General features: G+C 51.1%; 1 protein-coding gene across 2 annotated transcripts in view; it reads left to right on the plus strand.

Annotated features, from left to right (window-relative positions):
* The window catches only part of GSG1L (GSG1 like), a 223,435-nt gene that overhangs the window by 166,260 nt on the left and 42,915 nt on the right, over positions 1–14,260 (plus strand). The gene's annotated exons all lie outside the window — the stretch shown is intronic.

A 14,260-nucleotide genomic window follows, 5' to 3' on the forward strand; every position in this document is an offset into this window, starting at 1 on the left:
TTATATCCTGAACCATGAAGAGAGCCCGGTACACAGTAAGTACCTAATAAATATGTGTTGACTGAATGAATGGATGGAAAGGGCTATGATGGAGTGGTAAAACGTCTGGACTTGGAGTTGGGCAGACCTGGACTCAAACACACTCCTTTCATGCTGTGCTTTGCTGGGTGGATTGCTTTACCTCTCTGAGCTTCACTTTCTCATTTGTTAAATAGGGTGTCACCAAACCTAGCCTTCTTGGGATGAGGCAAGGATTATATGAGATATGGGACAGTTGAGTGCTTTACAAACTGTAGAGTGCCCAGGGAAGGGAAGGGCTGTGCAGAGGTTTTGTTCTCTAGAGGTTCTGCAGTAAGGCATCTCATTTTCCTAGTGCACAGGCAGCTTCCCAGGCAGTGAAATTAATTGCATGGTATCATAGCATCGCTGCAGGAAGTCAGAGCACTTAAGAGCTAACCGGCCAGAAGTGTCGGCTTTGCATTTCAGCTAATGTGATGGAGGCATGGAAGGGTAGCCCTGGGAGGAAAGTTCTCGAGGCTGCTTATGAAGGCCTCCGCTCACTCTGTGCTGAAGTGGAAAGAGGCAGCGGGCAGAGGGTGAGGCGTGGGCCTGAAACTTCAGCCCCAAACCCACCCCACGTTTCTCTGTGAAGGCCAGGGTCCCTCATGGGCTAAGTGGGAGGGGAAGTGGGGGCTCACTGCATGAGACCTGAGTACAGTGACTATTCCTGCTTATAACTTGGGTTCATGTATCTAGATATTCCTGGGGCAATGAGAAAGTGAGAGAGAGAGAGAGAGAGAGAGAGTGAGCGCCAGACACAGAATGAGAGTCAAAGGCAGAAATAGAAGAGAGAGAGACAGAGCCAGAGGTAGAAAGAGAAAAAAGCCAAAAGGAGGGGGCCTGCCTAGCGGCCCCTATGAACACGTGCCCCAGAAGGACAGTGAGATGGGATTGTCCAGTGCGCTGGCTCTGCCTCCATCGGCTCAGGGCTCCCAATGCCTTTCATAACGCGAGCATCTTGCCTCAAAGAGTGTGCTTCTGGTGTTTAAAGATTCTTATCTTTCATACCACTTGGGCCCCCAAAGTTTAGCCAATTCCTTCTTCTGGTGCCCAACCCCAGAGAGAGAATCCGTTGCCAGGCAGGAGGAAAGCTGGCCTTGAACTCCAGAGGGAAAAGGTGTGCTCTCCAGGATGGCATGCCCTGGGGCATTCCCAAGCATCACACACACACACACACACACACACACACACACACACACACCAGCCTTCAGCTAGCTTCCTTGGTTGCCACACGCCCCACTCTCACCTGACTCAGCATTTCTCAGCCCTCAGGCCTGGGCATTCTTCCTCCACGACTATAGCCACATCCATGTGCCATTATTTACTTAGCATTTTTTTCCTCTAAATCACTCACTTTTTTTGAAATTTAAATGTATCCAGCAAGGAAGCTTCAGATCACTTTTGGAAATAAAAAGCCAATATCCCTTGCAGTAAATAGAAGGGAATTGTAAATCTGTAAAAATAAAAACATTACCATTGTAAAGACGTTTATGTAGCATTTAAAACGGTGGTCTCACCGGGGTGTGGGGGGTAGGGTGATTTTGCACTGTCAGCTCCCTCCCCACCCCCGGGGCCATATGGTAACATCTGGAGACATTTTGATTATTTATTTATTTATTTGGCTGTGCCGGGTCTTAGTTGTGGCATGCGGGCTCCTTATTTGCAGCATGAGGACTTCTTAGTTGCAGCATGCGTGTGAGATCTAGTTCCCTGAGCAGGGATCGAATCCAGGCCCCATGCATTGGGAGCATGGAGTCTTAGCCATTGGAACACCAGGGAAGTCCCAACATCTGGAGACGTTTTGGGTTGTCACAACTAGGGGAACCGGGAGGTGAATGCTCCTGGCATGTAATGAGTAAATAACCTGCCATGCCCAGGGCAGCTCACCCCCGCAGCTAAGGGTTATCTGAGCCCAGATGCCAGTAGTGCTGAGGCTTAGAACTCCTGATCTAAAATAAGCTTGAGCACCCCAGGGAGGTATGCCCCATACCTGGGCAGCTCTGACCTGGTTAACTGCGCCTCATCCTTCAGGCTCAGCTGGAACACCCGCCCCAGGGACGCCTTCCCTGACCCCCGGAGCAGAGGACTCCAGATGTCAGGTCCTATGGCCCTTGACCCTCCTACCTCCTAACTCTCTGACCCTTGGCAGTTGTTTTCTGCTTATGTCTGTCTCCCCAACTAGACCTTCAAGCAGGCAGGGGCCACGTCTGTCTCATTTATCTCTTTCTCCAGCCCCTAGCACAGTGCTGGCTCATAGTAGGGGCTCCGTTGTTACGTGCAGACGGAAGGAAGGAAGCAATGAAGCAAGGAAGGAAGGAAGGAAAGAAGGAAGTTTTGGGCAAAAAACAAGACGTGGATTCTGTTCCCGGATTCCCCACTGTCGGTCAGGCACGTAACCTCTCCTTGGTGAACTTTTTTTTTCTTACTTGTGAGATGGACACCGTAAGGGGAGTCTGTCCCCGTCAGAGAAACAGCAGGTGTCAAAGTCCTTGGCAGAGGGAAAGCCCTCGGTAAAGGTTAGGGGCATCCACAGGTAGAAGGGGGATCCCCGGAGAGATTGGGGCTCATTCCCTCATTCGTTTATCTACCACCATTGTCAAGAGCTCGTATCCCTCTTGTCCCAGGGTAAGTTTTAGTTACATCCCTTTCATCTCCAAGGTGTCCTGGCTTGGGCAATCGGTGATATGGCCCCTCTCACTGTCAGCCACTGTACCTAGTAGGGCAGTGGAGAGGTGAGCAGTGATTAAGCCTTGAGCGGGCCATATGCCCTGGCTGTCTCCTCTACCCTGTAATCTGATCCTTGCCCCCACTGCTCCGGACCCTGCGCTAAGCGCTCAGGGATCCTCAGGGATCTCCGTTTAGCAGCAGGGACTAGAGGCTGCAGGTGGGGCTGGCTGGGAGCCTCGGAGAAGGGGCCACGTGGCAGACATGTGGCTGGGAACATCACGCCCAGGTGAAGCCAAATCCGGCCTCTGTACCCCAACACCAGATTAAATCTCAGAGACAGTTTGGGGTGAAGTAGAAAAGAATAGCTTTTATTGCTTTGTTAGGCAAAGGGGGCCACAGCAGGTTAAGGCCCTCAAAACTGTGTGTCCCGACCTGGAGGGGTAGTGAGGAGTTTTATAGTAATGGTTCCAAGAGGGTGTGGTCAGCTCGTGGACATTCTTCTGATTGGTTGGCAGTGAGGTAACCGGGAGTCAGCATCATCAACCTTCTGGTTGCAACTGGTCTGGGGTCTACGTGCTTGTGGGCAGCATACAGTTAACTTCTCCCCCCTGGTGGGAGTTTCAGTATCTGCAAAACAGCTCAAAGATATTCTTATGTGTGTCCCTTAAGGGGGAACCAGGACCCTGCCCCAAGGCTGCACTGTTGTTTCTTGACTGTTCCTCCCTTGTCTCTGCATCCCTTGTCTCCCCATCCGGTCCCTTCCCTAATTAGCAACTGTTTAAACCTACCCTTTGGAACTGAGGGAAGGTCATAGAGGCTGAATGAAGCCTATTTCCTGTAATCAAGAAATGGGGGACCCAGAAAGGCTTTTGTGTACAGGAGCCCCACAGGGTTCTGCTCAGTTTCACAGGGTCAGGGCTGCTCCCCACAGAGGCAGCCCAAGTCCAAGGCTTGGGTGGAATGTCAAGACCCCGTGCCGTGGCGCATGGATTTCCGGGGTGGAGATGTGGGAGAGGGGCAGGACTGTGACTTGGGTGTGTGTATCTGTGAAGGGGGCCTCCGGCCTCTGCCTGGATGTCTGTGTGAGGTTCCCAGCGTGTTTTACTCAGTCCCACCCAAGCACGGGCTGGCGGACTTTCTCCTCTTCCTCGCACCATCATCCTCTAGGCCAGAGGGCCGACCCTCCATCCTGGGGGGCTTAGGGGCATCCAGGGCTGTCACAGTGGGGTTGTCCACGTGAAGAGTCCTACGGGAGTCGAGGGCCGGGACCCAGGCAGACAGCAATCGTTCTGAACAGGATGTACTGGCGCTGTCCGTGAGCACGTGGCCCGACTCCCAGGATGTTCCCGGTCCACCCAGACGGGGACAGGGCCCTTCGTGGAGGCCACTTCACTCCCCTGTGTTCCCGGGAATAAAGGGGAGGCTGGGCCCCCTCGGGGGCTGCCCTGCTCACGCCTGCATCGTTGCGTCCATTCTCTCCTGGGACCCACTATCCTCTCCTCCTCCTCTTCTTCCTCCCCCCAGGCGGGCAACTTTACCTGGTCTCCAGGTGGAGGTTAGGAGGGACTGCTTGATCATATATGCTTCCAAACCTTTTCTTTGAACACCTGCATGTAGGCTTTTTTTGCGGTACACAGGCCTCTCACTGTTGTGCCCTCTCCCGTTGCGGAGCACAGGCTCCGGACGCGCAAGCTCAGCGGCCATGGCTCACGGGCCCAGCCGCTCCGCGGCATGTGGGATCTTCCCGGACCGGGGCACGAACCCGGGTTCCCTGCATCGGCAGGCGGACTCTCAACCACTGCGCCACCAGGGAAGCCCCTGCATGTAGCCTTTTGAAATCCCCAAAGCCAGGGGTTTGATTCTTGTTTTCTCAGTCCTCTGTGATAGCCGAGGCCATCGAGGTCTTATATCTAGTTACCCTAATGAAGGAGGGTATGGGGACATACCCACTAATATAAAAAAAAATCACCCACCACCAAGTTGCCCCGGGCCACCCCAAGATTCACTGGGAACTGGGGGCGTGGCCTCAGGACTCATTCTAGACGTCCCCCGCCCCCAGGTGAGGGGTCTGTCTTAGCCCGTTCATCGTCTCAGGGCTGGATGGGGGCAGCCGGGTGGAGGACGAGGCTGGTGAGGGTTCAGTAAACCTTGGTCCCTCATTAAATGCCACCTCTGATTTGGGCCACTTCACTTGAAAAGGCAAATAGAGAAATGGGCAGAATCCAATCAGGAGTGGTGCTGGTAACTCAAGGGGCCCAGAAGGAGACCTCTGGAGCAAGGGCAGAGTAATTGGAATGATCTAGTGCCGGGAAGACAGAGGTGAGGGCTCCGGGAAGGTTCTTCTCAGGGAGATGCCAACCAGCTTACTCCCCAACCCCCTTGTCCTCAGAGGGCAGAGCAAGAAATTAGCTTCAATTGGCGCTGGAAATATTTAGGTTACGCGTAAGGAAGAGCTTTTTAAAGCCTGAAATATGCTACCAAGAGAGGCTGAGGAGTCTCTGCAGGGTATCTAAAAATAGCCTGTTCTTTAAAAATAGATCCGGGCGAGCTTTAAACAGCATCAGCTCAGCTTCTTGGGGATGGTTTTAAGTGCAGGCCTCTCGGAGGGCGGGCTGGGGTCCTCCCCAGGCCAAAGGGCGGAAGGGAGAGTCAGCCCTTAGCCCCTGTCGGGGCAAACGTCTGCATGGATGTGTTAGATCTGCATAGGTAAGGGATTTCTTTTTCCGTCTGCCCCCCGTTGATTGGTGTCATGAAATACCAGCCCTTAAGATCTCCAAGTTTTCTTTCTGTGGGAGGAAGTTTTAGGGCTGATGTTAATTGGGTCAGTCCCACCAGCTTCTCCCAGTCCGTCCCCATTCCTGAGTCAGGGCTCTCCAGTGCCCTGAGGCTTTGCTGGGAATCCATCCATCTCAGCGGTGCCAGATGTGACTCCCTCCAGCCACCGGCTTGCCACCCCTTAATCTCAGCTCCCTTGGCCTGGCCTCGTCCTCTCACTGCAGCTGCCCCTCCTGGACCTCTCTGCTCCCACCTTCTTGCCAATCTGTCCTCCACCAGCAGGAAGAGAGGGCTTTAAAAAAGGCCGCCTGGTTCTTGCCCTGAACTTACCAATTATGCAATTCCTGCCCATTGCCCTCAGGAGAAAGCCTGAACTCCCAGGATGGCTTCAGAATCTTCCATGCAGCGTCTTGTTTACCCTTCCAGCAGCCGCTCTCTCCACCCACATGCTCTACCTAACGGCCCATTAAGGCCCCACCAAACCACTTTGCCTGTGGGCTCTGCTAGAGCTGCTCCACTGCCTGGTCCACCCTCCTGCTTGGATGTCACCCCCTCTAGACGCATTTCCTGACCTCCCCACCTAAACCTGGCCTAGGAGCCCAGCTAGGGTTCCCGCAGGCCGCGGGCCTCCCCCGTTGGCTGCCCTGCCACACGGTAGTCCCCAGTTTTCTGTCTCTCACCTCCCTGAGAGCATTGAAAGCCAGGTCTCTCATTCCCAGTCATATTCCCCCAGCTAGAAGGAGGCCTGGTGCACAGCAGGTGCTCAATACATGCTCAGCAACTAACTGAAAGTCAGGCTGCCCTAGCAGGGGTTTCCCTTGCTACCTTTGTGCCTCAGCTCATCTGGTTTCAGCTTCCTCCAAGTCCCCACAGGCCCCTCTGTCTTACGTCCCTGACATGACATGCATGGGATGTCGGCAAATCCAGGCCAGTGCCCACGCACACGGAATGTTTGTTTAGACATGAACCTCCCCGAGTGTTCTGAGGAGTAACTTCTTGAACAGCATCTTTAATGATAAACTCTATTATAAATTAATTCATCAGCTGATTCCTCTGCCATCTCAATTAAACGGAGCATGCCACTAACATAATACATACAAACCCTGCAAAAGAGAAGTGGGGCTGCAGGCAAGAGGAGTTCTGGAACTCACCTGGGCATCATTGCTCTGTATCCCTATCTTGGGGGGAGGCATCATGGCTTGGCCCTCCTGTGTGTCCCCAGACCCAGGAGACACCGCTCTGCATGGCCAGGCTGACTCCTCTCCCCTCACCCGAATCCCTTGGCCGTGCTGCCCGGTCTCACTTTCAATTCCTGAGCTCAGGCCTCACACGCAACAGCACTGCCCCGCCAGCCACACGCACTGCCACGGTTTTTCTGTGCTTTCCCACGCTCTGAAAGGACCATTTCACACCGTCTCCTGGTTCCTCAAAACTCCTACATCTGCCATCTCGCTCTCGGCTGGTGGCCTGGCCTCATCGGGGCGAGGGAGAGGCAAAGCCGCCCCAGTACTGGGATCTTCACTCGCACGCCCTGCTTCCCGTTCCCTTGGGCCAAGCATCCCTGCTCTCATCGTCTTCCAGAACCTTCTCTCTCCCTTGCTTCTACGGTTGCTGTCCGGCTCCTCCGCACCCTCAGGCTCCCCCTGTCTACTCGAGCACTCTGGGTAAACGCAGGAGCATCCTATATCTCCCCTCTTCAGGATCCCTCCCTGAACCCCAGGCCTGCTCCAGCTATCACCCCGTTTCTCTGCTTCTCCATGCAGCGAGTTTGGACGTCTTCTCTCTAACCGTTTGGCTATTTTCTGTCCTCTGCTCAGCGTATTCCATGGAGCATCTGTCCCCCATGGCCTCCATGTTGGCACATCCAGCCGTCACTTCCCTGTCTTCATCTCTGATCTAACAAACCACTTTCTCCCCCTCGATATGCACCCTCCTCCTGGCCCCGGCAATGCCGCGCGCCGGTTCTCCTCCTGCTGCCTGGGCCTCTGGGCCTCACCCTCCTCTGCTGGCTCCGCCTGTTCTGCTCAGCACTGGATGTTGGCTCCATCCCGGCCCTTCTCTTCTCTCCCTACAGGCCTCCTCTAGGCCCATGTCCGTACGCATTTAAATCTCCAGCTCTGACTACCCCCTGGACCCCAAACTTGTGCACCCAAGTGCTGCTGTGTTGTCTCAGCTTGGGTATAAAGTAGGCATTTCAAATGAATGTAGCGCAAATGGGGTTTGACCCACCCAGACAACTTCCTCCGTCTTCTTCATCTTCACCAGTGGCACCGTCGTCTGCCCAATAGCCCAAACGCAGACCCCAAGGTCATCCCAATCTCTGGGTAGCCCTGATCCCTCACACCCAGCCCATCAGCAGGTCCTGTGGACTCCACCTTCGAAACCTGCCCCAGAGCTGGCAACAACTTTCGACCAGGCAGCAGCAGCTCGGCCTGGGCGCCCTTCGTTACCTCAACTTCCATCATCTGTCTTCACACACTAATCAGAATTATCTGAAAACATAAATGAGGCCCCTGCTTCGGCCCTCTACTATGGCTTCCCATAGTACCTAGAAGAGAGCCAGATTCCTCACTGTGACCTACAAGGTCCTGGATGACCTGGTCCTCGCCTGCCTTCCTGACCCGTCTCTACCCCGCCCCCCCACCCCGCCCCTTTCCCTCTCTGCCGAACCTTCTCTCCCCTTGCCCCTAAGGTCAGGCTCTGGTTGCCTTCAAGCCTTTGCCCCAGCCGGTCACTCCCTCTGTCTGGAATGCTCTTTCCCAGACCTCTCTGTGGCTGCCTCCAGTTCCCCATTCAAACCTCTGTTTAAGTGTCACCTCCTCCGAGAGGCCCTCCATGACCACCCACTCTGAAGTGAGCCCCAGGCATTTGCCCTATTCTATTTTCATCGCCACACTTTTCACTGCCTGACTTTTTCTTGTTAATCAATGTGCTCATTGTCTGGATCTGTCCACTAGAACCTGAGACTTCTGAGAGCAGACCCCTCCCCCGCCCCCAGGAACCGTGCCTGGCACGTGAAAAGCAGCGATAAATACTCATTGAATGAATGAATGAATGAATGATAAACAAATGATGAGTCTGACGTTTGTCCCCGTACGGAGACAATTTGCTCTCCAGAGTTTTCAGATTTAGCTCTGTCCTAGCTCATTCCCGTATCCCAGACCCTGGACCTTTACACCAGGCAGTGCAGCTCTCCCAAGCACCTTGCAATCAGCATTGAATGGAACGAACCATCTATTCATTTAACAAACACGTGTGGAACACTTGCTGTGCCAGACCCTGGGCTCGGTGCTAGGGATTCAGTGGAGAGAAAACAGACCTGTCCCTGGACTAGTGTACGGTCAAGCAGGCCTACGTAGTGAGTCTCAGACATACATTCATTCATTCATTCGTGAAACACGTAGGGCTTCTTACCTGCCAAGCACTATTCTAAGTGCTTTCCAGTATAAGCCACTTAGTCCTCATATCAATCTGTGAGGTAGGCATTATTATTATCCCCATATTACAGCTGGGGAAACTGAGGCACAGACGGGCAAGGTAATCTACCCAAGCTTGTAAGAGACAGAGCTGGCAACCAGACCCTCCCTTTCCCTTTGTTTCACCCCTGCTTTACTGTGGGCTCACCTTTTGACTCTCCTGACTCCGGCTCTTAATTCTGGCCCCGACACCAGCCCCTCCGGCCTTGACAACAGATTTCGGCTTCCTCAGTCTGACCCGCGGAGGGCAGGCCTGGGGGTCATGGCAGCTCTTTTTGCCTTGGGTTCTGGATGGCATCACACCCAGCCCAGCTCTGAGCCCTCAGCCAGCGTCCCCCACCTGCCAGTGCTCTCCAAGGTCCCGAAGGGGCAGGGAGGAGCCATGCCTGGCTCACCACAGGCGCTGAGAAGCCCATTTCTGGTGTCAGGAGTTGGGAGATTCCAGAAACCACAGGATGAGAGCTTTACAGCTGTGAGTTTCGTGGTGTGAGTCCATGCCAGGAAGCAGCAGAAGCAGCACAGAAAGCTGCGTTCGTTTAGTTGCCAGATTTAGGAGGTACCATAACTCAGCAGAAAGTCACTTTTTAATTCAGAATGAGCTGGAAACAATTCCTTCTGCCGAGGATTGTTACAGCAGATGCTCCTGGTGGGGGACCTCACTTTACAGAGCAAACATGCTTCCAGAAACTTGATTGAGAGCTCTATTGTTTTAAAAGCAGAATCGTTAGAATGCAATCAGAAAATCTCACCAGCCGATCTTTGAATGATTTATAATTTTCATTTATTGAATTGTCTTAAAGCATGGCCTTTCATATTTGGGAATAAATGGGATTCAATTGAGAAATCAATGCATTTCTAAACTAACAATTTGGAAAATTAATTATTCTGCCAACAGGCTGGGTCCAGCTTCTGGGTTTGGTTGGTAGTTTTTGTATTAAAATACTCTTCTGTCCCCGCTGTCCTAGTACATGGAGTAGTTGTTCTTATGAATGTTTTCCTTCTTTAGTGGATGTTCTCTGGAATTGCCTATGTCTACTGTTATCCCCACTTTATAGATGAGAGAACCAAGGCACTGACAGGTCAGATAACTTGGATAGCATCTGGACAGACATGGTGAGGAAGAAGCTGACCTTTACAACAGCTGAGGGTTTGGAAAGCAAGTCCTGCCTTCATAAAGGGAACTGGGCAGTGGGTGGGGTTGGGGTGGGGCTAAAGAAGGGGTCCTGCCCCACAGAGGGAGCAAGGTTCTGGGTAGGGTAGCACTTCTAGAGGGAATGAGCAATGGGCTGAAAGGAAGAGAGACCTGTCCTTCCAGCTAACGGACTCCACCGTAAGTTACAATGATTAAAAAAACAGGGGGCGGGAATTTCCTGACGGTCCAGTTGGTAGGACTCTGAGCTTCCACTGCTGGGGGCCTGGGTTCAATCCCTGGTCAGGGAACTAGGACCACAAACCATGTGGCACAGCAAAACAAAAAAATAGTGTGTCATTGTCACAGGAACAGAGAGAGATCCATGGCACAGAATGAAAGTTAGGAATAGACTCGTGTAATGTGAGGCTTGCAGTGTGGTATAAAAGTGTTATCAGAAATCATTGGTGAAAGAACAGACCCTTCTATAAGTGTTCAGAGCAATTAACAGGTCATTAAAAAAAAATTAAGTTAGATCCTTACTTGACACCATTCACCAAGATAAATTCCAGATGAATTAACATAAATATCTATAAGTATGTTAGAAAAAATATAGGATAATGTGTTGATGGTGTTGGTTTTCTTAAAGTAGACACAGGAAGCAAAAACCAAAAGCAAAAGACTAAAAAAAAAAAAAGCAAAAGACTGCTAAATTTGTATTAAATATCAAAATGTATGACAAAAGCAGTTTTGTTCATAATTGCTAAAACTTGGAAGCAACTAAGATGTCCTTCAATAAGTGATGCATCCATATGGTGGAATGTTATTTAGCAATAAAAGGAAAAGAACAGGGCTTCCCTGGTGGCGCAGTGGTTGAGAGTCCGCCTGCCGATGCAGGGGACACGGGTTCATGCCTCAGTCCGGGAAGATCCCACGTGCCGCGGAGCGGCTGGGCCCGTGAGCCATGGCCGCTGGGCCTGCGCATCCGGAGCCTGTGCTCCGTGACGGGAGAGGGCACAGCAGTGAGAGGCCCGTGTAACGCAAAAAAAAAAAAAAAAAAAGGTAAAGAACAAACAAGCCATGAAAAGATAGGGGAGAACCCTTAAATCCATATTGCTAAGTGAGAGAAGCCAATCTGAAAAGACTACGTACTGTGTGATTCCAGCTACATGACATTCTGAAAGCACCCCAGCTATGGAGACAGTAAGAAATCTGTGGTTACCAGGGGTTCAGAAGGAGTGGGGAGGGAGGGATGAACAAGTGGAGCACAGGGGGTTTTAGGGCCGTAACTACTGGACACAGTAATGATGGATACATGTCGCTATGCGTTTGTCAAAATCCATAGACTGTACAACACAGAGTGAACCCTAATGTAAACTGTGGATTTCATTAATAATAATATATCGCTATTGGCTCATCAACTGTAACAAATATACACTCTGTTGAAAGATGTTAATCATGGGAGAAACCGTGAAGGCAGAGAAAGGGGGCATTTAGGAACTCTGGAACTCTCTGTATTTTCCGCTTAATTTTCTGTAAACCTAAAACTGCTCTAAAAAATAAAATCTGGGACTTCCCTGTTGGTCCAGCGGTTAAGAATCCGCCTTTCAATGCAGGGGACTGGGTTCGATCCCTGGTCAGGGAACTAAGATCCCACATGTCGCGGGGCAGCTAAGCCCGTGTGCCACAGCTACTGAGCCCGCGTGCCACAACTACAGAGCTCGCACGGCACAATGAAGAGCCCTCATGCCACAAGGAAGGCCTGATGAAGCCAAATAAATAAATAAAATAAAAAATAAAATAAAATCTATTAGTGAAAAAAAAAGTGCTTTTTCCCCTGTGCTGTACAGGGGGAAAGACAAGCAGTAAGCTATTTGGAGTCTATACAATAGACAGGTTTAGTATCCAGAATACATAAAGAATTTCTATCAGTTGATAAGGAAAGATTTTTAATAAAAGGAAATTGACAAAGGATACAGACAAGCACAGTCATAGAAGAAGAAATAACAATGGTTAATAAATAACATGAAAAATGCCCAAGCTCACTAGTAATGAGGGAAATTATAAAACTTAAAACAATGTTGAGGTGTCATTTTTTACCATGCAATGGGCAAAATTGTTCATGTTTTATAACATCAAGTATCGGTGAGGATTTGGGTGAGGACTCTCACGAAGCTGGCGGAAGTACGACCAGGTACCTCTGCTCAGGAGAGGAGTTCACTGACGCTGATTAAAATTTAAAATGCACACGCTTTACGACCTGGCAATTCCTCTTGTTCACGCTGGAGACATACTTGCTTGTCCACACAGAGAGACTTGTAGAAACGTGTTCATTGCAGCATTGCTTAGAGAGCAAAAAGCTGGAAATGACTTAAATACCATCAACTGATTGGATAAATAAAACGTGGTGTGTCATTATCAGGGAATCTTATGCATCAGTTCCAAGGAATAAGGTACGTCTGTTATGTACCTCTTGGAAGTTGACCAGGAATTGTGTCAAGTAAAGATAAATAAGATACCCACGTGGCTCAGCCCTTGTCTCCTTCTAACAAACTTAGACAAGGCAGAGGGGACCCTAGAGGCTTCTAGCATACCTGCCGGGGTATGACTGAGGATGGGGTCTAAGCCTGGCAGAGACAGCTGGGGAAGGCTGAGCCTTTAGGGGATCTCTGGGGGCCTCAGCACCTGTCACAGTCACCCTCTCCCTGGATTTCCTGACTCAGGTGCTCCCCGCCAGCCCTGGAGAGCAGCTGTCATCTGAGGCCAGAGGTCCCTGAGGGGCTGGCCCCGGCCCAGAGATACAGGCAACCAGCTCTGAGTCCTCTGTCTCCGTGGGGCCTGGGGTCAGGTGGCTGCAAGGAGACAGGTGTGCTGCATCCTGCTGGCTCAGCTCCCGAGACCCGACTGTGCACACCTCTTGTCTACTCCGCTTTCAGTGACATTACACGGGTAGCTTGAAATTGGCCATGGTGGGATTATTCATACCATGGAAATTGGCAAACGCTACAAATCATAGCTTTTTTTTTCTCTCTCTCTCCCTCTTTGGGGAACCTGGTGTTAAACATTTACCTTCACACCATGACAACTCAGGGTGTCCCCCTTTGCCCTCACACCCGCCCGCAAGGCTGGGTTTCAGGACTCGGTACCTCACTGCCTCTTTACTTCTGTCTTTCCTTATCTCTACCCCTTCTCTCCTTCTCTCCATCTCTTCTCTAGTCTCCACAGGGGAAAGGGTGACTGGGGCAACAAGGGGAGGACAGACGCATTCTAGGCAGCGTGGGAAGAGCCCTGGCTTTAAGGGCATTTAGATCTGGGCCCCCGTCACAACTAAGCCATCTACTCCCTTTGTGACCTGGGACAGACTTGACCACTCTGAACTTCTGTTTTCTCACCTGTAAAATGGGAATAATCATATTCAGGACTACTATATACAGCCTTGGAGGTGTGGTTCTGCTTCAACTCCAGGGAGTGATGTGCACGTAGACTGTGATGTGAATGGAGCCGTATGGAGATGTGCAGTGGGCAGCCTGAACAGCGGTACATGGCCCACATCATCATACTTACTTCAGAGAGTTGTCATGAAGATTAAAAGATAATACTGTAATGGAGGTGAACGAGTCTGACAGAGTGCCTGGCACACAGTAGGTGCACATGCATTGTTGGTTTCCTTCCTTCCTCTTGTCGTCTATCTCTTCCCTCCTCATCAATACCATATCACTCCATCTGAAAATTAGGTCCACGCCAGTTAGCCCACAAAGGCTCCAGATGCCATAGTCCACACGAGCAATGTCCCCAGGTTCATAATAATCCTGGTAACTGTAACAATTGCATGCCCGCTGGGCAGCAGACATGGAGGCCGCCTTGCTTCATTTCAGCCACTTTTCACCTTACTTGTCATAATCCTCATCTTAGGGTTGAAAGACCTGAAGCTCAGAAGAGTGAGGTGCCTCGCCCAGGGCCACACAGCGGAAAGGTGGTGGAAAAGGATTCCCACTCAGATCCCTTGGAATCAGAGTTCTCCCAGCCAGTGGGTTTCAAGATTTTTGACATGAGCATGGAAAAACATTTCATATTACAATCACTATACACACGCACGTGCGTGCGCGCGTGGACACACACATGTATAGAACATGTATAGAAAAGTTTCACAAAA

This window comes from Pseudorca crassidens, chromosome 15 (assembly GCF_039906515.1).
Source record: "Pseudorca crassidens isolate mPseCra1 chromosome 15, mPseCra1.hap1, whole genome shotgun sequence".
Classification (NCBI taxonomy): domain Eukaryota; kingdom Metazoa; phylum Chordata; class Mammalia; order Artiodactyla; family Delphinidae; genus Pseudorca; species Pseudorca crassidens.